Source organism: Lissotriton helveticus, chromosome 5_1 (genome assembly GCF_964261635.1).
Source record: "Lissotriton helveticus chromosome 5_1, aLisHel1.1, whole genome shotgun sequence".
NCBI lineage: Eukaryota > Metazoa > Chordata > Amphibia > Caudata > Salamandridae > Lissotriton > Lissotriton helveticus.
The window spans coordinates 505,195,855-505,218,952 of NC_136065.1; positions in this window are offsets into that span (position 1 = coordinate 505,195,855).

Consider the following 23,098-nt stretch of genomic DNA (forward strand, 5'->3'; position numbering starts at 1 on the left):
ACCCAGAGGGACAGGTCTGGAGATACACTGTGCTTAGCCATCGCGCACCAACCACGAAGTGCGCATGCCTGGGCATACCAAAGTGTGTAGCGGAACAAAGGGCCAACAGAAAAGGGGAGGGACAAAAGATAAATGTTGCTCGTACGACAGTGGGTGAAAGCAGAGTTAAGAAGGCAGAGTATTTCAGGCAATATATGGGAAGCAACAGTAGACACGTAAAGAAAACAAATAGAAAGTAGTGCTTGCTAAAAAAAATTACATAATGGCCCGGTATTGAAATTGAAAGCGCGGTGCTTTGTTCACATAAGTAACGTTAAAAAAACAAATTGCAGAAGTGAAGCATTTGCATGCTTGTATTGCGCATGCGTTATAGAGACTGCCATCTTTTGGTCAGATAAATAAGCCGTCAGCAGCAGGACACCAAAAAAGAGTGCAATCAGCCAGCCAATCCCACAACAAACAAGCATTTCTTAATGCAATAGGACTCATATTTACGCGAATCCTATTGCATTGGAAACGGGAGGTTGGGGGTCTAGGAAGGGAAGAACAGGAGTGAGGGAGGATGAGGGGGCTGAAAAGTCACAGACTGCAAGGGGGCGGGGGGGACACAGGGCCAAAAATAGTTTTGCAGTAAAGGGGCCAATAACCAGGGAAGGATATAAATGACAACATGGCCCTCAGAAGGAGGGACTAAGGAGTTGAAAACGAATCAAAATGCGGCATTTATGATTGAAGCCAATCATAAATAAGGCTAGAAAGTGGGCGGAGCTTCCCCCACTATATTGTATACACCATCTCTCGACGAGACAGAGCATGCGCTGCCTAGCCGAGACCTAAAAACAAGCAAGGGGAGGCCAAAGGTGAGCTTCGCAAGAAGCAAGTAAATAAGCAGTTCTCAGGAGAGAAGCGCAATGGTATCTAAGATGGTGGGGACTTCTGAGGAGAAACAACATGCACAGAGAGCTTCATATTTACTGGACGCTCAGCTTAAAGAAAAGAGAAGTCAGGTAGGAAGCATGATAAAGGAAGCAATTTCGCTACCTGTGGTCGTTTAGAGGCACTGCTTCTGCTGCATTTTGTAGTGAGAGTCATGGCGTTATCCGGAGCTCTGTCAGGTGGGAGCCATCTTGTTGCACCACCAAGTGACGCCCCCAGTGTGCTTCCTTGAGTGATCTACTTGGTGATGGCAGCCTATGAGCATTTTTGAATGAAGGGATTAACAGTGAACTGGTCAGAGTTTTATATGACCCCTTGTGACTGATTCTGCACCAGCTCCAGGGCACTATGAGCACTTGCTACCCAGACAAGATTATGAAGGTGCACTCACATCTCTGTTTATGTTATACTTGATGGATATGCCCAGACCTAGGTCCTGTGCTCTCTATGCCACTGGAGTCAAGCTATCCTGCCTGATGTGGGCTGAAAGCCTGAAACCGGTCCTAGGATGTTTGTTTCCAGTCCAGGGAGGACCTGGCTTGGCAGTTTGGGCTGGACTGTTCCCATTGGGCGCAGGGTCAAGACTGATTTGCATATGGCTGGGTCCAAACTGAATGTCACGGTGAGCAAAAAAACGATGGATTTAGGCCCATATCTCTGTACTGGGGTGAATGTATAACATTGTTCTGCATTCTGTCCATCAATTGTTCTTTTTGCATTTGTCACTCCGAGTGGGACGGGTATGCCCAGACGTGGGTCCCGTGCTCTTCATGCCACTGGAGTCAAGCTATCCTGGCTGATGAGGGCTGAAAGCCCTAAACCGGTCCTAGGATGCTTGTATCCAGTCCAGGGAGGACCTGGCCTGGCATTTCAGGCTGGACTGTTCCCATTGGGTGCAGGGTCAAGACTGATTTGCATATGGCTGGGTCCAAACTGGAATGGCATGCTGAGCAAAAAAACGATGGATTTAGGCCCAGATCTCTGTACTGGGGTGAATGTATGACATTGTTCTGCATTCTATCCATCAATTGTTCTTTTTGTACTTTTAAACAATGACATTATTTTGAGCATTGCTTGGAATACTGTATGCTAAAAAAAAGTGACATTCATCATTGGAAAATTGCATGCCCACATGTTCTGTAAGAACCTTTGTTCTCGGGTGCTTTACCTCAATAAAGAACTAAAGTCGGCATACGTGTAGAATATCACGTGCATTATTTCCAACTGCACAATAAGTAATGTTTCCGTTTTATTTTACTATCCAGACCATTGACTTGGGTCAATGATATTCACGATTCAAGTCCATCAGTTCTGTAGCATGTCACTCTTTGACCACAATGAAAAGCTCTAAGCAGGGTGTGAGAGAAGCCAGGTTTATGCAGACTCGGATTTAAAATTATACCATTCTACTAAATCCCTGTTGGAAACATTAATTACTGAACAAGGTGTTCCTTGTGCTTGTGTCTGTACTCCCTTCAGAGCTGAACTCTTTCAATAAATGTGTACGGAAGTGGGGATAACTGTGTAAGGAAAGGGGGGGAAGCATTTTTTTAACTATGCATTATTACAAAGAATGTTTTCTATTGCACCTGACTGTGGGTGTTTTACCTATCCGTCTTTATTTGCCTTATCACTGACGATTTGTGGTATGAAGCATGTATAAAATATATGGTTAGTCAGATACCATAGTAGTTACTGACAGCACAGCCTTGTTGCAATTTCACTGTCTGCACAATGGCATCTTTGGCCTTAGTTTTACATTAAGTCTATGGCCCTCATTATGAGAGACTTGTATTTATGTGTGCTAATGATGAAGCATGATATGAAACTGACACCAACCAGTGTGGAATGTATCATGTGAAACAATTATACTCTGTTACAAGTTTTGCCCCAAAAATGAGGCATGCTGTGGATTTTTGTGCCTACTGGACCAAAACGTACATTTCCCAGTATTTGCAGGACTTTGTTGCCCAAAAAACACAGCAGGATTGATTTGTTAAAATGTATCCAGCATTTAATGTTTGCTAAAAATTGTAAAACGAATAATTCTGACATGTGCAAAATCATGTGTTTTTCCTGACATATGGAAGTTTTCATGCAACTTGTAATGCGGGCCTTTGGGGGCTGTTTGAACCATGCCTTCTAGCCCCCTTCCAAAAAGTGAATAGGACTGTGTAAAATGGGCCCAACTTCCAGCATTGTACCCAGTTTGGTCAACCCTACGTGCTCCTTGACGCCAGTGCACTTGCTTCATTAATATGGAGCATACACATGGACAAAAGGGTTTTCTCATTTGCATGGGTCCACACCCCATAAAAAAGCAGAAAAGCCCGCATATCTTTGCACATGTTAAATGGCTATTACATGAGGAGGTCAAATGAATAGCTGTGGTGCAATGTGTAATGTAGCTTCCCAATGAGCATAGAGATGAGAACACCCAGCTGCTGTGATTACTGGCCATAGACTTAACGGGAATAAAATGCCCAAAAGGTGGGACATTGGGAAAGGGACACTAGAGGAACAGGAAGCCACCCAGCCACAACATTGCTCTACGCTGTCATTCACCCCATGGAAGATTTCACTTTGCAAATATCACTGACTGGCAATAGCACTTGGTAAACTTTCAGGGGCAGATATACAAGTCCCTTCCATGACTTTTGTGCCGCTGTTGCGTCACTTTTGTGACGCAGCTGCAGCGTAAATGTTGCGGCCCATTTACAATGTGGCGCATCTAGGGGGATGTGTCACATTGTAAAGCCCTGCGTCACATTATACCTGCGTCAGGTATATCGTATGCAGGTTGGGCGTTCCCATGCAAAATGCCATGAAGAACTGACGCAGTGAAATCTACAAGATTTCACTGCGTCACTCTATGCCTTCACTGTGTCTACATCCCTACGCCTGCTCAAACCAGGCGTAGGGAGAGACGCAGGGCTTTTTCAATGGGACTCACCCATCTATTGTGTCGCATTACTGGAGTTGCGTCACTTTCATGAGCAACTCCGGCAATGCGTCACTTTTGCAACAACAGATGCGTCAGAATTTCTGACGCATTTGTTAAATCTTGCGCCACGGAGCACTGTATTGTAAATCGCAAGGACATTAGGTGCAGACGCAAGGAAACTGACGCATCTATGCAGATGTGTCAGTTCTTTGTAAATCTGCCCTTCAATGCTCTGTTGAAATTCCTGCAAACACAACAATGATGGACAGGGTGGTGTGGAGTGCAAAAAAACGATGGATTTAGGCCCAGATCCTTGTACTGGGGTGAATGTATGACATTGTTCTACATTCTGTCCATCAACTGTGTTTTTTGCAATTTTCACCCCGAGTGGGCTGGGTATGCTCAGACGTGAGTCCCAGGCTCTCCACACCACTGGAGTCAAGCTATCCAGGCTGATGAAGGCTGATAGCCAGAAACCGGTCCTTGGATGCTTGATTCCGGTCTGGGAAAGACATGGCTTGGTAGTTCGGACTGGACTGTTCCCATGAGGCACAGGGTCAGAGCTGATTTGCATATAGCCAGTGTCTAACCCAGGGTGGTGTGGAGTGCAAAAAAACGATGGATTTAGGCCCAGATCCTTGTACTGGGGTGAATGTATGACATTGTTCTACATTCTGTCCATCAACTGTGTTTTTTGCAATTTTCACCCCGAGTGGGCTGGGTATGCTCAGACGTGAGTCCCGTGCTCTACACACCACTGGAGTCAAGCTATCCAGGCTGATGAAGGCTGATAGCCAGAAACCGGTCCTTGGATGCTTGATTCCGGTCTGGGAAAGACATGGCTTGGTAGTTCGGACTGGACTGTTCCCATGAGGCACAGGGTCAGAGCTGATTTGCATATAGCCAGTGTCTAACCCAGGGTGGTGTGGAGTGCATTAGGCCCAGATCCTTGTACTGGGGTGAATGTATGACATTGTTCTACATTCTGTCCATCAACTGTGTTTTTTGCTGTTGAAATTCCTGGCAAATCACAAGGAAAGGGCAAATATCCCTCACCACGAACCACCCACTTTGATTCACACATCATCATAGTAATGGCATTGTGAGTGACAATTTTGCCACTGGAGCGAGGCCGGGCTCACAAAGCTGTTTGTAGTCAAATGCGTTATTGCAGAGGTAAACCCCAACAAAGCTATTAGTTTTCAAACATTTGGCGTACATGCATATGTAGCCTTTTTGCAAATCACTTTTTTTTTAATCGTACACGTGTAAATGAAATTACACGCATATTTTCAAGCCGGTAAATCTGTCCTTATGGCTGGGTCTGAATCGTTAAGGTCTAGAACGTTATTCTCTAGAATGAATTTGGAATTTCTTTGCAGATTTCTTGCGTGAGCAAATGTTATGTTAAATTATATTATCAGATTTGTAAAGCGCATGGCTGCCCCATCCACGGGCATGTGAATAAGGGATTCTTAAACGTTTTCCAAGAACACCACTTAATCGCTGTGACTCGTGTATGTTTAAACTGGCAACCCTTTCAGAAAATCGGTAATCTTCATCCAGGCAAGGTCGTAAATCGGTGATGTAGATTCGATCATATTTTAAAGGGATAGTCCAGTTTCTCTATTGTTTTCAGGCTTCCAGACGCACGCCTTTCGAGGGTGACATTTCATAGATCGGACACAGAATCTTTATGGATAAGAGACCTGTTTACAACACAGCCTTCACCAAAACATTCTCCTCTGAAGTATGACCCATGTGCCTTTCCAAAACAGTGAACCTTTCGCCCTCCATTAATTTGCAGGGAGGGAAGTGTTCGCTGCACGGTCAATGAACATGCAGAACTCTTGGACACACGTTGCAGCCTTGTGCTTCGTTAATGATACATGGAGTGTTTGTTCACTCTGTTTAATCATAAGAGCGTTCCTTCGTGGAACATCCTGTCTCTCCAGTGTAAACCAGTTTGAAGGTGAATAGTTTGGACTCGAGCCAGACTTGAGTTTTTTTTACATTGTCATTCCTGAATACATTCCAAAGAGGCAATCACCAGCTGGCTGGCTCGGTGCACATTTAGTTTGCATTGTCTGTGAATCTGAAGGCATTACATTGAACTAGCAGATGATTTTTTTATATCAAGTTCGCATTTTCAGTTGAACACTTTGTCGTGTGGAAAAAGTAGACATTAAGACATCTGGTAAAAAACAACAGTCTGCTATTGGGTGATTTGTTGTTCAACAACAAAAAAACACTGAACCAAAAAATGTGAACTTGAATGACTGATGCAACTTAATTTTCTCGTGCTTTCCATGAACAATCTACACAATTTTGCGTCTTAAGTTTCCATCAATAATAGTCATGTTTGTGAATGTCAAAACACTGTTGCCTGGTTCCATTGTGACTGCAAGTTTGTGTCTTGAAAGGTGAGTGGGTGGAGGGTGTTCTTTGTAGGAGAGGTGGTTGTGGTGCACAAGGACCTTAGATGTGCTCTAGTAGTCCCACCGTAACTTGTCGCTCAAGCTACAAGTGCAGGTTTCACATAAATCTATATTTAGATTCTTATAGGTTATGCCAGTTCCATACATATGTTGTTGAGGTCCCAGACTGGCCATGTTTGAGGCTGAGGCCTCCTCTCAGTGGTGGATTTATCACTGAGGACTGAAGGACTCTTTTGATGGAGGAGAGAAACAGAAAGGAAAGGAGTGGAAGGGTTGTCGCTTGGGTTGCCCAGGTGTGTGAGGGTGTTGGAGAGTCATGTGACAGAGCTTGTAGAGGGAGATGGATGCAAGTGAGTGCAGAATGGTTCCTTGGAAAGTAAGCTAAAAGATGGGATGGGTTTCACCTAGATATGAGATGCAGAGGCAGCTGAGAAATGCTAGGGTCTCTATCTGCTTTCGCCGTTCACGAAGGAGTGAGATGCATCAGACATTTCAAACTGATTCATCTGGCTACAATTATTTAAAAAGACTCACAGGTACTTGTGATGTATTTTACTAGTAAGAAATGCAACCTCATGTACATATAACACAATTCAGTAATACTGATTGTACCTTGAGCACCTGGTGAACAAGCAAGCAAAACTTGTCAGAGGGAGGAAGCATGCTCAGCCGGCAGAACCATCACTCAGCTCACCTGCACGTGAAGATTGATTTTGATAAGGCATCCAGCCATCTCCAGTAATGGGGTTAAGTGGACTTCTTAGTGCACCCATATCCACATCTATGGTCACCTCAGGCTGGCTAGTGGCTATAACAAAGGCAATGTCAGAAGGAGGACATTTGGCATGGACAAGACTTAGCTCTAGATTGGTTGCATAGAGCTCCACATTCAGCAAATCACAGGCATCAGGGTCCAAACAGGGATATTTCAATGTAGATCTTCTATTTGGTTTTGGGGTTGCTTCAATATGGAAATCCTACTCCATAAAATATCCCTATCTGGTGTCAGGAAAAACATATGGCTACTACTCTACTCTCTGGTAGGGTCATTTGGTCCCCCAGATTCCCCACTGTCACCATGCGATGTTGCTGATATATTTCACCACAAGTCACTGCTAAAATGAGTCATGCCTGAAGAGATGCAGAGTGAACATTTTGGAGGATGGCATTAAGGTGCTCCTAGTCAAGCATACATTCATAGTGACCTTCAGCCCCATGCAAGAGCCTTGCTATATCCCATCCATTGTAGTCCACAGCAAGCATCACCGAGTCTGCAACCCCCGACCACCACCTTGAAGCCTGTGGTCGGACCGATGTGGCATGCTCATGGAACAGGCAAATCATAATACAGATGCAGGTGCCGCTACCCTGTACCGCCCTGTGGCGGCTGCCTTTTTTCGACCACGAACCAAGCATTCAGCGGACTGCTAGCGGTCTCACCATTCTTCACAAAGCCGATCTGCCCAACTCGTAATAAGGCAGGCAGACCGCCGAGCTCATCGCACTCGGAGAGCCACCGCTGATACAGCAGTCCACGGGACTCGCAAACTCATAATAAGGCCCTTAGTCTGCAGATTTAAGAGAATATACAGTTATTAACTGAGTTTGCACTTACTCAATTTTTGTCATATGCAAAGACAAAAGTATACATGAATAGTTTCATACATAAAATAGGAACAAAAAAAATTAAGAAATCTATATGCCTAGATATCTGTAACAGACACAAGTTTCGAGGTGTAATCTGGAAAAGTTTTGAGAACTTTCAAACAGTAGACAATCCGCACCCATGTGAGGTTGACCACCTGAGGATCCAGACTTTCGATTCGTCTTGAACAACAATTAGGCCTAAAGAACTTAATATCATATCATGTTTTTCAGCAGCAGTTTTTACACCAGAGATGATGAATGCCTGTACATGAAGGTCTGATCCTGCCAGATTCTCAGAATATGTACATATAATGAATGTGAATGTAGCACATTTATTTAATTTGTGGATATCACGAAAACTTTACATGGATCAGATCATCCTGGTCCTGAGTGAAAATTAAAAGTACTAAGGGGCATATTTATAGGAGGCTTTGGCCACTTTTGCACCACGCAAAGTGGTACATGCGTGACGCAAGCCTTTAAGTCAAAGTGGCTTTGCTTGGCTTTGAATGGCTTCAGAAATCTGGAGTAAGGCAACACAGAGCAAATCGCCGTGTTGCCTTACTCTGCGCAAGGAAGGCATTACATGGGCGTTGTGGTGGGTCTTCCCACACAACTCCTATGTTTTTTTACGCATTCCCAGATTTACCACAACTGGTAAACCTGGGAATATGCCAAAAAGATACGCTGTCCCAGGTGAGGCGTAACGAGGAATTATGCCCCTTCCTGCACAAAAACAATCCTGCTTACAGCACAGGCACCTGTGCTCAATAGTGCAAGGGTGCCTGCGTTGGCACTATGCTGTGGAAATGTCAACAGCGCAGGGGGAAAGGACAGGAGTGTGCTGCGTTGCTTAAATACTGCACATTCCTGCCCTTTCCCAGTGACGCAACGCAGAAAGGTGATTTGCTTGACTGCCCTGCACCACTATTTTCATAAATATGCCCCTAAGTATATTGAAATTGTCAAAATAGTGTGATATACGGAACAGAAGCTAATGTTATTTTTGCCTTTGAATGTTCTGAGCACAGCGTGACTGAGTTAGACAGTGCCAAGAGAATAACACGTACAAGTGCACCATTGGCACTTAGCCTTATGTAACACAGGAAGCTGTATTCAATGAACCTGGAATTAACTGCTCAAGGCAGCCAAGAATGACATATGATGCAACTCACATAACTATTTACACATATTGTCACAATAACTTTCCCTTATAATAAGACTGGCCACCAGGGAAACAAATTCAGTCTCGCATACCCACTTAAACAGATAATTCCATAGGTAATGTTGGGTAATAAAACACATATGTTACATCATGAAACACAACACAACGTGGACATTGAAAGCACAGTAAGACTAAAAAGCAAGCATTGGTAAAGACAACAGGACTGCTATTTTCCAAGTTAAAGTTTCTCTTTTTTGTATGTGTGGTTGTATGGTAGGATGAGTGTCAGGATGAATCAATAGCTGGACTGACGAATTTGTGAGTATCTCAGTTTATAAATAATTTACAGAGAGTCGTGCATTCTAATGAGAAATATTATGTGACTGTAGAACAACCTTGTGGGAAACCTAATGGGAATATAACAAACATAACAAATTAGACAAGGAATGAGCAATTTAAAAAGAAGATATATTTTTATTGTATTTTTAGAGCAAATACAGATCTAGCTGTAAACACGGACGAACCTGTAAAGAACCTAGACATCTGAGTGGGATAGTTCTATTAGCAATGCTTTATTATTCTTAATGCTGACGAACTCCTCTTTCTGATCCAAAGTATCTCTTCCCATCCACTGTTGGTACCAGAAAGAAACGATACAAATCTAGCTAAATAAATATTGGCAAACGATTGTTTATGCTTTTGTTAGGCTGAAGTATTAGGGTTTTTTAGGTAGAAGGGCTGAATTGTTTTACAGAGAAGAGGTAGTGCACGAGTACTTCCTAATGGTGGGCTCAGCACTCATATTTGATACCGGCTTGTCTTTTTCATTGATAGACGTTTTCTAAGAGCAAGATAGCAAAATGCAGAAAAGGGAGAAAAAAACAATAGGAACACTGTAACAAAGGGAGGAAACAGGGATGAAAAAGATCCAGAAAGGATGATATAAAATGATAGGAAGTGAATTGAGGTATTTGGCACCACTGGTGGCAAGCTCCTAATTACAAGCCCGAGCCTCTTCGCTTATTTTTTTGGGACAAATTAAGCACAGAGGCGAGAGAGCCTAGTCATAGAACTTAGAACTCGTATAGCCTTTGAATAGTATTGATTCACTGGTACATGAGTCCCAGCATGCTGTAGCTATTGAGAGTGGAACAGATATGAAACTACTGAGGAGAGTTTTAAGGGGTAGAGAAGGGCAGGTGGAGAGAAGGGGTAGAATTGGTAAAATTTGCTCCACTCCATGTTACTCTTTAATGCAGAGTTCTGGCCAAATTCAGCCAATTGACGTGTGGTGGACTTTTTCTCCCACGAGGCTGCAGAATATGTAAGTTGGAGAGTGCGAGTGATATTTGGCGTTGCCTAGCGTAATTTCTAACACGACTAGTCATGGTGTTGGTGAGTGGGCGCAGTCAGAGTGCCACCGTTCAAGTAGATTTGCTGCTTCTTGAGTAGATTCTACTCAAGCGACAGCAAAATCAACCTGCATGGCCGCACGCAGTTGCACTGCGCATGGTGCTGTTCATGCTGATTTTCAGCACTGTTCACGGTACCAGCGCTAAACCATCCAGCAAGCTGCATATAGTCCATCGGTTGTCAGATTTCCAGGGACTCTCATGGAGTTTTTCCATAACGCTACAAAATTTCGTAGAGTAAAACTCCATGAGTTCCCCCCACCCCCAGTGAAGACCTAAAACACCAGAAGAATTGTTCTTAAGTTATGCCGTCCAAACTCTAGTAAAAATGTCAGCTCGGCAGGCCTCCAGGAAGTGGGGTTCTGTGCTAGATAAGTTCAGAGATACAATCATGTCCTACAACGCAAACCAGTGGTACTACTAACACTGTAGTGCAGCAATAATTTGATGTTGAAAATGAAGCCTAGTAATGACATATGGTCCTAAACCAATGAAACTCAGCGATGTTGCCTGTTGCCAGTCAGAACTCAACCCAGTGGGTGATTGTGTTCAGAGTAAGACTGGGACAGAAAATAAGCCCGGACACCAAAATAAAAGTACCCCTGTCAGTGAATTAGTTAGCTAAAAAAGTGACTAATATTTGGAAATTGGGACAGTTATGATCTTGTAAAGACACGCTGTATAAGCGTTTTGCTAGGTATTAGAGACGGCATGTATTTGTGCTTGCTGCATGAAGTACTTGGGGAAATCAATAGTAAAAACAGGCCCACAAACAGCCAGAAAAATAGCCCACACACTGACCTGGCAGACTAGCTAATTAGGCGTTGCCTGATTGCCCAACAGGCTAGCCCGGCCTGGACCGTGTTACTGAATCATTACAGGGGATGTTGTAATACATGCTTGTAATTCAGCCACAGTCAGGCCACAAAATACTGCCAAGCAATGGTTTGTGGCTCCCCCGCCCTCTTCGTTTGTTGAAGGCAATGCTATTGATTATGGTTTTGCTTAGTTGAAAGATCACCCTGCATGCATTTGTCAGTAGTTGAAGTGAAAGAATCAGTAGTGGAAGTACTGAGGAGGATGTCAAGGGGGAGATAGGAGAAGATGGATGCTAGTACGTCAGAAGAATTGTGGAAACTATGTGCTGAGATAAAAGTCTAATGAATACTCAGCAGTAGTCAACACTATATGCTTCTCAAAAGCTCACAGAGACATCAAAACACACCAAGAACCAAAAACAGCTCTAGACATATATGAAGACTACACAATAACAAACCAGCTTTCTTCCTTCTTCAGTGACTAATTTATACATCATATTAATTAATTAATTATTTAATTGTGGGTTTCTAAAGCGCTAGAATCGACTCCTGAAGGAGTATCTCTGCGCTGTAGACCGCTGGGGAACCCATCCTGGCTTTCCCTGTGAGGTGGTCCCTACTGGGTATCTCCAAGGTGAAACCAGGCATCCCCGGCATATGTGGGGGGCCATTATGGAGATGAGGCAAGCTAATGCCCAGAGTTGCCGAGTTTGATCCCTAGTTAGTGTAGGCACCGAGGCGAGAATTATCAAGTCCGTTGACCCTGGTCCAAGACCCTGCCGCGTCGGGAATTGAACCCTGGTCCCGGGCCGTCCTCTGCTCCTGGATCTGCCGCCTCTAACCAGTGAGCCACACCACTCCATATACTTCGAAATGTACATTTGACATGGGTTTCAGCAATCTGCACCCTTGAAACCCAGTGATTTTTCCAGAATGGACTCCGCCTAGAAAAGGCCTGTGTTAATCCATTCTAAAGAATGCTGCCTGGGTGTGGCCTGTTGTATTGCACTATGGTTATTCTGTAAACAATGGTAGTGGGCTCAAAAACACTTTCTAGTTATGAACTGCGATACTAAATCCTTTCTCAATTAATGATTGTGCCAGAAGAAAAGAGGATTCTTAGTGAAAATGGATGGACAGCTGATAAACCTGGGAAAGGGAAGGGCAGGGAGAGCTGGAAAAGTAAATGTGTTGTTCTTAAGGCACACTATGCTTACTCTGGCAAATACTTGCACTAGTTGTAAACTGAAGATTGGCCAACTAAAGGGAAGCGGGAATGTGCACAGGGCCAGTTGAGCAGCAAAACAGTACTATGCATTTCTAGGCAGGAATTGATTAGCTGTTGGGGTCTCTTAGAGAAAATACTCCAGTGGGACGATCCAAAATGTGAATGACATGTTTGTCAAGCTATAGCTGAAGGGGGCTAAAATCCAGCATCCACTGTGTAACGGGAAGTGGGCCAAACCCCTCTCTCTATTTCTTGATGATCACATGACCGTGGATGATTAGCTGAAGCTGCTTATGGACAGATCTTAAAATGTGCCCATTTGCTTAACTTCCCTTATAGCCAAACAGGCATTGCTGTGGTAGTTGCAAGAATGGTAAAAAGTAAAAACAAATCTTCAAATGTAATTTATCAGGCAAGGTTCAGATGGGATTAAAAAATAAAAATATATATATATATATATACCCTGCCGTGCACGAGCTGTATTCTAATTGGCTGTCAACACTCCAAATCAGGACGTGTTGGCAGTCATCTTGTGCCTCGGTAGAACCGAGGCACAAGAAACTTAATTAAAAAAACGTGAAAAACGTGAAAAGGGGGGCAGGGTAGAAACACCTTTACCCCCTAGGCCTGCTCAGGGGGTCACACAAGGACCCCGAAGGCCCCAAAAAATATTTATTTTTCTTAAATAAATAGGCGGATCTTGCCGATAAAAAAAAAATTAAGTGCGGGGGGCGAAAGCTCGGGGGCATGCTTAGAAAAAGAACATGTGGGGGTCCCAATCCCCCCCACTCTGCACCGGGGCACCGCCACCCCCGGGGCACATTATAAATAATTACGGGGGGCACATGGCCCCCGCAGCCCTGGGACCGCCACCCCTGGGGCTTAATAAATTAATGTGGGGGGGCCTCAAAGGTCCCCCTCAGCCCCGGGGACCGCCACCCCCCGGGGCTCCACTCCATTGACATTGCAGGGGGCACACTTAAGTTGGGGGATTAACTCCCCTTGAATACTGAAGGTCCCCGGGGTGCAACTAGCCCAGCAGGTACCTCTAGTGTGCGCCAGGGAGCTGCATTGCACAGAGGTGTTCAGAGGCCACGCCCCTTTTTACACCTCTCTGCAACGCAGCCTCCTGGAGCATACTGGAGGTACCTGGTGGGCTAGTTGGCCCCCAGGGACCCACAGGATTGAGGAGGAATTAATTCTCTAACTTAAAACGCGCCACAGGGCATGTTTCCACACGTATCACCTCAGGCCACGCCCCCTTCCTTCACCACTGTGCAAACGTGTTAAGTTGGGGAATTAATTCTCTTTCAATACTGAGGGTCCCTGAGGGCCAAATGGCCCAACAGGTATCTCCAGTATGCGCCAGGGAGCAGCGTTGCAGACAGGTTTCAGAGGCCACGCCCCTTTTTACACCTCTCGGCGACGCAGCTCTGTGGTGCTTACTAGAGGTCCCTAGTGGGCTAGTTTGACCCTAGGGACCTATGGAACCTCTTGCGGCGTGGATGCGCATTGATGCCCAACTTAAGGGTTTCCGGTGGTCTGCGGATCTGGCGGATAAAACAGCATTATATGCTGATGACGTTTTGTTCTTTCTTACGGATCTGGATCGCTCGGGACCACGGTTGTTGCGCATTCTGCAGCTTTTTGGCGAAACCTCCGGCCTGTATATGAACCCCACTATGTCTACGCTGTGGATACTCGGTGGGCAGGGGCGGGTTGGAGCTTGGGCGTCGGACCTCCAATTGGCGTCGGGCGGGGTGAAGTACTTGGGGGTGTATCTGTCAGAGGACGCTACAGTCTCTCGAGAGCGCAATCTCACCCCTGTGTGGGATCGTACGCGCGAGGATATAAAGGTCCCATGCCATTGTCCATATACGGCAGATCGGCCATTTTTAAGATGGTTGCGCTTCCCCGCATTGTGTATCAACTACAAAATCATCCCTATCGGATTCCGCCCCGCTGGTTCCAACAAGTCAACTCGGCGCTGAGTGGCTCCATGTGGGGGGGGGGGAATTGCTCGTGTGGCGTTACGGACGTGTTTCCGCTCTTCATATACCGGGGGACTGGCCACATCTGACGTGCTCTCTTATTATCAGGCGGCCCATCTGCTGGTCTTAAACGACTGGTGGTACGGGAACCGGGGAGACCCGGCCTATGCGGTAGAGCGTTTCCTCATGGGCTCGGCATCAGTTCATACGCTGCTGTATTCGGCGGTGCTCCGGCGGCGTCTTCTCTCTGCCACACAGGTGGTGTTTTACGTCTGGAGGCAAGCGCTGTGCAGAATGGGATGGTGGAACGTGCTTACTCAAGAAACCCCTCTTTGGCATAATGGTCACCTGCCCCACATGGCAGCGCTCCTGGTCTTCCGGGGCTGGGATGCCATAGGTATCTCCTCGCTGGTCGATGTGATGTCAGGCTGTTCCCTAAAATCCTGTCAGAACTTGCAGGATGAATTCGGGATGCCCCGGTCCCAATTCTTTAAATATCTCCAAATCCGGCATGCTCTAACGCCCTACCTGTCTGATCTAGAGCAGCTCCCTGGCTTCATTCCGCTAGAGGCCAAATTGTTTATGGGGGAATTACCAGATAAGAAAATCTCACGCATTTATCAGACACTGGTCCATCATTGCTCCTCCGATCTCTGTAAACTCAAGGCAGCGTGGGAGGAGGATGTTGGGGATTTGGAGGAGGAAGACTGGAATGAAGCCCTAGCAAGCCCGCGAGGTGCGGCAATTTCCACTCGCTTACGCTTGATCCAATTCAAGTATTTGCACCGCGCGTACTTTACACGACAGCACCTGTGGAGGGCGGGTATAGTGTGTTCCCCAGATTGTCTTCGTGTGATTTGGAGGTGGGTACACTCCTGCATACTACATGGGGCTGTTCTGCACTGCGGAGGTTTTGGGATGGGGTCTTTCGATGCTTGTCAGAGGTGTTGGCCTGGGTGTTTCCTCGGGACCCCAAATTAGCGTTGCTGAATGTTATGGAGGGTGTTGGGGGAAACAGGTACAAGCATCATTTGTTGCTCTTGGGACTCACTTTAGCTAAGCGAGATATTGCCAGGGCCTGGAAGGCGCCTCAGGCCCCGCCGTTGGCCGCCTGGAAGAACGGTATGGACTTTTGTATGGGGCTTGAGCAACCAATATTCCTGGCCAGGGGGTGTCCTGGTAAACATTTTAAAATATGGAAGAGGTGGGCCAATTACCGAGGGCTGGACTTGGACCCTCCGACTGATAGAGCCGCCCTCCAGTCGCCTTGACACCTGGACATTTGGCAATTGTGAGAAGTGTCTTGACTGGACTATGCATGTCTTCTATACAAATGTTTTCTGTATTTTAGCAGCAGGGCAACTGGGAGGGAGGGATGGGAGGGGGGGTTAGTGTTTCTTGCAAAAGGCTGCAGATGATACTCTTGCTCATTGATGCTGGCAGAAGTCTCCGGTGTTCGGGGCTATGCTTTCGATGTGTGTTCAGACAAATAAAAATCTGTTTTCAAAAAAAGAAAAGTAATCCATAAAGTAACTAATTGCGTTTAAGTAGAAATTCCCATTGAGCTCAATGTTGCATTGTGTTTGAAATTGTGTTGCCCATTGCAACAACTGTAACTACTGTACTTAAAAGTCTATTGCCTATTTGTAAAGTATTTAAACTAAAGTAATTCATTCTGAGAAAGTATATTTTGTAATATAATGTATAATGTAATTATAATGTAAATTAAAAAATAAAATGTCTAAAAATAAAAAGTTAAAAAACATTTAGGAAATCAGTATAAAAAAAAATAAATACAACAAATAATACATTCAAAAATTGTCATTGAAAAAACCTTTGAAATTCACTGAAAACACCATATGTTTCAGACATGGTATAGTTCGGAATTATCATTTAAAACCCTTTGAAATTCAGTGAAAAAAACATAGGTTTTGGGGGTGTTATAGTTAGCTGGACATTTCACTCGTACAAAACCATTGAAATTCCTCTGTTATAGTTAGTTGTACTAACTATAACTCGCGCGCTGATGATGTCACATATTACATCATTCATGACATGGTCAGTGACATCACTGATGACATCTCAAATGGCATCACTGATGACATCACTGATGACATCATCCATGTGACAATCTGGTACACCTCATCATGCACTAGTATAACCTTTTAACACTCATTATAAAATATGGAGTAGCATATTTGAAACCATTGACACACTAGTACAAGTTTCTAAAAACCCACTCAGTGATTCCTACATCTACACACACATCTAAACACTTACCTATAGATTCACTCATACATGCCAACAAAGATCAATAGAACACTATTAAATATACTTATACACCTACATCGACATTACACACCAGCACTCATCCAATTCACTTATGCAGTCATCCTACTCACTTATGCAAACAATTGATCCTACTTACATTTACTAAGCTACACACTTATACAAACACCACTTTATTTATTCATATAGATAGTAACTCATACTTAGTGTGTTATAAAATCACTATTACAAGTATACAGTTTCCGATAGAATCACTCATACAATCACTGAGTCTTAAGTATACCTATTTATAACAACAACTGTCACATACACTGCCTTTTATATTTCTACTCTGTTGGACATGTATCATTGAGAAGTATATTTACTCATCACCACACCCATAAAGAGATTCACTCACCCAAACAAGTGTTTCCACGCGCAGTCTTAACCTCATATACCTACTAAATCAACTATTTACACATCTTTGGACAGTTACACACCTCCCACCCAACCACACAGACATTCACTATCCCATACAGATACTCACTTAACTAATTAATACTAATATAGACTTTCACATAGCTAATAACCAACTTATGTAGTAGTTTACACAACAAGAGATACAGTGAAACAGATATTCACACAGTTTAATCACTATCCCATATATTTAGGGAGACACTTTAAATTAGTCACTTAGACAGTCAATCACAGTGCTACTAAATCCTCCATCCAGACACTTATACATCCACTCATTCTTCAATGCAGATTGCTATATATATATAATACATATTTAAATATCGAACCAAACCACATTCACTGGATGATGTCATCAGTGATGCCATCAGTGATGTCACTGACCATGTCGTGAATGATGTAATATGTGACATCATCAGCAGTGGATTGCGGGCGCGCGAGATATAGTTAGTACAACTAAGGAATTTCAATGGTTTCGTACGAGTGAAATGTCCAGCTAACTATAACACCCCTAAAACCTATGTTTTTTTCAGTGCTATATATATATATATATTACCTACTGGCGGTCGCCAGTAGGTATATATAGTTAGGATTTTTTCTCTATGGGTTTTTTGAAAATTCTATGTCTAATAACTTTGGCGTTTGTGGACGGAATTGGCTGAAATTTTCAGGAAAATGGCACATTTTGTTTCTGAGCAGCCCTTGAAAATTTGGGGGGGGGGGTTCGTCCAGTGGGGGCCGAGAAAAAAGGGGGGTCCCAAAACGTGTTTTTAACATTGAGTTTTCCATAGGGCGGTTGGCCTCACTTTTAGCCCGAACGGCTGAATGGATTTGCACGAAACTTGGCAAAATTGTAGGGACTGGTAGCCCGATGTGCCTTTTGTAGGTCTCAATATATGTGCTCCAGTGGATTTTGAGAAATTAACGTTTAAAAAAAGATATATATCTGTAACAGCGGACCGGGCAGCGCACTGGTTCGCGGACTTTTCGCGCAATGGAGCTTTGTGAAGCGAAGCTGATTGGTTCTCCGGCGTCTGTCAACATTCCAAACAGTCCGTAGCGGCCGCCATCTTGTCTCTCGGTAGGATCGAGAGACAAGAGGAGGTCAAAACAAAGGGGGAAATAACTATAAGGGGGCATAGTAGATCCTCGCTGACCCCCTAGGTTTGATGTGGAGGTTTTAAAAGGGCCCCGCGGGGCAAAAAAAAATAATAATAATAATAATCGAACGGCTGAATGGATTTGCACGAAACTTGGCAAAATTGTAGGGACTGGTAGCCCGATGTGCCTTTGCTAGGTCTCAATATATGTGCTTCAGTGGATTTTGAGAAATTAACGTTCAAAAAAAGATATATATCTGTAACAGCGCACCGCTTCGCGTACTTTTCGCGTTACGGAGCTTTGCGAAGCGAAGCTGATTGGCTCTCCGGTGTCTGTAAACATTCCAAACAGTACGTAGCGGCCGCCATCTTGTCTCTCGGTAGGATCGAGAGACAAGAGGAGGCCAAAGCGAAGGGGCAAATGACCATAAGGGGGCATAGTAGATCCTCGCTGACCCCCTAGGTTTGATGTGGAGGTTTTAAAAGGGCCCCGCGGGGCAAAAAAAAAAAATAATAATAATAATCGAACGGCTGAATGGATTTGCACGAAACTTGGTAAAATATTAGGGACTGGTAGCCCGATGTGCCTTTGCTATGTCTCAATATATGTGCTTCAGTGCATTTTGAGAAATTAACGTTCAAAAACAAGATATATATCTGTAACAGCGCTCCGCTTCGCGGAGATAAAATTATATCTGTATTACCTAGCTGTTGCTAACACCAGTTAGCGACGGCTAGTAGGAGATAGCGACCATCTTGGGTCCCACTTTGCATGTGAGTGATATTTATCACTAATGACATGCAAAGTGGGCATGCCAAGATGTTAGCGACTGGAAACAGTCGCTAACATCGCTATCTCCTATTATCAACTTTTGGAAATATTCGAGATAAGCGCGAATATCTCCAAAAAGTAACAGCTGCCCTGAGCAGTTCTTAGCCATGTTATCCAATGGGAGGTGGATAACATGGCTAAGAGCATTAGCTCGGTAATGCATGAATATCGCGGAGTTTTCAGCGATATTAATGCATTGCGCTCGTTTTTTATCGTATTTGCGATAAACCTTGATAATAGCAAGGTTTATCTGCGATAATTTCTGACGGTAAAAAAATCTTTGCAATGCATCGTTAGGGATAAATATCGCTTAACTTTGGTAATATGCCCCAACGTCTGTTAACGTTCGATTCGAAGGAAATCAGGAATTGTTGAAAAACATTCTGTGCGCCATCTTGTCTTTTTTCAAATGCCACACTTTTGTCGTGCACGGCAGCCATTTTAGATGCCTTGACCAGACCCACTCTGTGCACGCTGTCGATCCTTAGCATGGCTCCCCACCCTCGCAAGCATCTCACCCAGGCAGTGGTCACCCCCGCTCTCTGTCTTATGCATGGGTAATAAACCTCCCCCCATCTGCGCTGCTCTTCCCTGAGAATCACACCCTGTGCCCGCCCGACACCTCCCTTTCGCCCTATTCACTACCGCACCCTCTGACACTCCTTTTCCTCTGTGTCCGATTGTCCAGGCCGGTCCTAGGCTATCAGCTAGCCCTGCAGATGTAGTTTATGGCCACAGCTGTAAAGAATCACCCCTCTTCAAAGGAGTTATAGTAGATCAAGGCCCACACTCGATGAGATCCGTCACAGCAGAAGCGTTGCTATTATCTGAAAACCATCCTGTATTGTGATTGGGGAGGGGACCGAGCGTGAAGCGGAAGATTCCAGGGATGACTCTTTGTACATCAAAGTTTTTACAATTATGTGTCACATTAAAAATATATAGCACTCCGACAAAGTAGTAAGATTATAAAACTTTAATAATTTATAAATATATACAAGAAAACAAAAATAGTAATAACATATAAACATTTTTAGAGAAAAACAACGAAGTAGCGGTCGGCTGTGCGAATAGTCCCAACGCAGCACAACGTCCAGATTTCCGGCGTGGGGTGTCGCGGGGGGTGGGTCATCAGTAGCAAACTGTTGTGCGAATAGTTCCAAGGCAGCAGAACGCGCCGAAATCTAGATGACACGAAAGTGATGTCTAGTAAGTTGCCACCCAGCAAATAACGGCGTGGGGCGTCGCGGGGGGTGGGTCATCAGTAGCAAACTGTTGTGCGAATAGTTCCAAGGCAGCAGAACGATGGCACCAAGGTGATGTCCAGTAAGTTGCCGCACTGGTTTTGGTATCCTACAATGCTGCTCCGAATAACGGCGTGGAGCGCCCCGGGGGAGGCGGCGTGAACGGGCCTCTCCAGGTGGAGTCTCATCTGTTTTAGTGGGGCGCCCCTTTACCGTTTCAGTTGCCATTCCGTCCGCTTTTGGTCCACTGTGTCAAAATCCGCCATTCAGCTGAGTTGCGCCCACTCTTGCGGTGCAGCGATAGGCGGCTGCCACAGGACTCTCAAAATGGCGGCAGGCTCTTTCCTTTTTGGGCGTGGTCCACTGAAATGGCCCTGGGACACCTTGGAAATCGGACGCTTGTCTGCTAGGTCTTGGACCCCATTCTCGAAAGCGTCCCCTCCGCCTTGAGAATTCATCAAAAGTTTTGGGGGCCCCGACTCCTGCAGGCTTCTGGTGGGGAGCGGCTGCCATGATTGCTCGCGGAATGACCACGACGGAGCTACGAGATGGTGGTGCTCTCATGCTGACGCCAGTTTAGTCTGAAACATCCAGAAACAAGGTGGGGCTTTCATCGTTTGGGGGAAAAAAAAAGTTTTCATCCAATGAAAAGTGTTGTTTTTAGGTCATATGATCAAGCCTTCCATCATTCGGAAACCAAAAGTAAAATGAACCAATGAAAAGTTTTATAAACAAGTCACATGACCTGTTATGCGGCATAGGGTATAAAATGCGGAGAAAATACGTTGGCACGTGAGGCGGCGTCAGTAGCGGACCGATGTGCGAATAGGCCGAAGGCAATACAACGCGCCAAGATCCGGATGGCACCGAGGTGGTGTCATAGTTGAGAGTTCTGAGCAGCGGTTGTAACACTGTCTGAAGCTTATTTGCAGCTGCTGCAGCTTCACTACGCGCCAAGATCCGGATGGCACCGAGGTGGTGTGTAGCAAGTTGCCGCACTGGTGTGGCCATCCTACAATGCTGAAAGTCGGCGTGGGGCGCCCCGTTGGCCTGTGAGTTTGCGTCAGTAGCGGACCGATGTGCGAATAGGCCGAAGGCAGCACAACGCGCCAAGATCCGGATGGCACCGAGGTGGTGTCTAGTAAGTTGTCGCACTTCTGTGGCCATCCTACAATGTTGAAAGTCGGCGTGGGGCGCCCCGTTGGCCTGTGAGATGGCGTCAGTAGCGGACCGATGTGCGAATAGGCCGAAGGCAGCACAACAATATTTTCTGACTGACACCACAAGGCGCTGAGATGCCAAGATCCGGATGGCACCGAGGTGATGTCTAAGTTGCGGACTGATGTGCGAATGGGGCCAAAGGCAGCGTAACAATATTTTTTGTATGGAAGATACCACTAGGCGTTGAGATGCCAAGATTCGGATGGCACTGAGGTGATGTCTAGCAAGTTGGTGTGGTCATCCTACAATGCTGAAACTCGGCGTGGGTCGCCCCATTAGCCTGTGAGATGGCGTCAGTAGCGGACCGATGTGCGAATAGGCCGAAGGCAGCACAACGCGCCAAGATCCGGATGTCACCGTGGTGGTTTCATAGTTGAGAGGCACTTCATCTGCAGTGGGGCGCCGAGATCCGGATGACACCGAGGTGATGTCTAGCAAGTTGCTGTACTGGTGTGGTCATCCTACAATGCTGAAACTCGGCGTGGGTCGCCCCATTAGCCTGTGAGATGGCGTCAGTAGCGGACCGATGTGCGAATAGGCCGAAGGCAGCACAACGCGCCAAGATCCGGATGTCACCGTGGTGGTTTCATAGTTGAGAGGCACTTCATCTGCAGTGGGGCGCCGAGATCCGGATGGCACCGAGGTGATGTCTAGCAAGTTGCTGTACTTGTGTGGTCATCCTACAATGCTGAAACTCGGCGTGGGTCGCCCCATTAGCCTGTGAGATGGCTGTTCTTTGGATTTGGGCCTGGTCCACCAAAATGGCCCTGGGACACCTTAGAACTCGGACGCTCGATTTTTTTTTCCTTTCCTGTACATGCAAAAAAAGGTAAATGCCCGGTACGTTACACGCTTCATCTGCCACGATGAACTCTCCAGAGGAACCGAAAAAAAATATAGTTGTGGTAACTATACCATGCATCGTCATATGGAGAGGTGGCACCAATTAATTATAGTGCTGCATAAAAGAGAGATTTGGAGGAGAACCCCTGACCTGCTAGTACATTCATCAAAGAAGTGGCACTGAGAGCTTCAGAGGCAAGGGAAACGGTCCCAAATATTTAGAAGAACTTTGGAAAGATTAAAATGACATGTTTAGATTGTGGCAAATTAATTTCATGTGGACAGATGAGTGTTACTCTAATAAATACAGCATATGAACATCATCATAGTCGATGGTTGGTAGAGACATTTTGACTATATCCTGGACCTGCCCGTCCTCGCCCAAAATGGCGCCAGAATAAATGGGACTCGTAACTCCTTGTTGTGTACTGGTTGCAGAACCTTGAAATCACGAGATACGTATGCAGTTTTGAAGCACATGGCGGGCGGGGACGAGAATTGATTGAATATTTCGACATCCCTATTGATATTAAGTTC